Source organism: Physeter macrocephalus, chromosome 7, assembly GCF_002837175.3.
Source record: "Physeter macrocephalus isolate SW-GA chromosome 7, ASM283717v5, whole genome shotgun sequence".
In the NCBI taxonomy this organism is placed as follows: domain Eukaryota; kingdom Metazoa; phylum Chordata; class Mammalia; order Artiodactyla; family Physeteridae; genus Physeter; species Physeter macrocephalus.
The window spans coordinates 86,127,977-86,128,222 of record NC_041220.1 but is presented as its reverse complement, the minus strand read 5'-3'; positions in this window follow the sequence as shown (position 1 = coordinate 86,128,222).

Sequence of the window (246 nt, the reverse complement as noted above, 5' to 3'; positions counted from 1 at the left end):
CTTGTAATAGTCTTTATTTTAAAGTTTATTTTGTCTGATATGAGAATTGCTACTCCAGCTTTCTTTTGATTTCCATTTGCATGGAATATCTTTTTCCATCCGCTCACTTTCAGTCTGTATGTGTCCCTAGGTCTGAAGTGGGTCTCTTGTGGACAGCATATATGCGGGTCTTGATTTTGTAACCATTCAGCCAGTCTATGTCTTTTGGTTGGAGCACTTAATCCATTTGCACTTAATGTAATTATT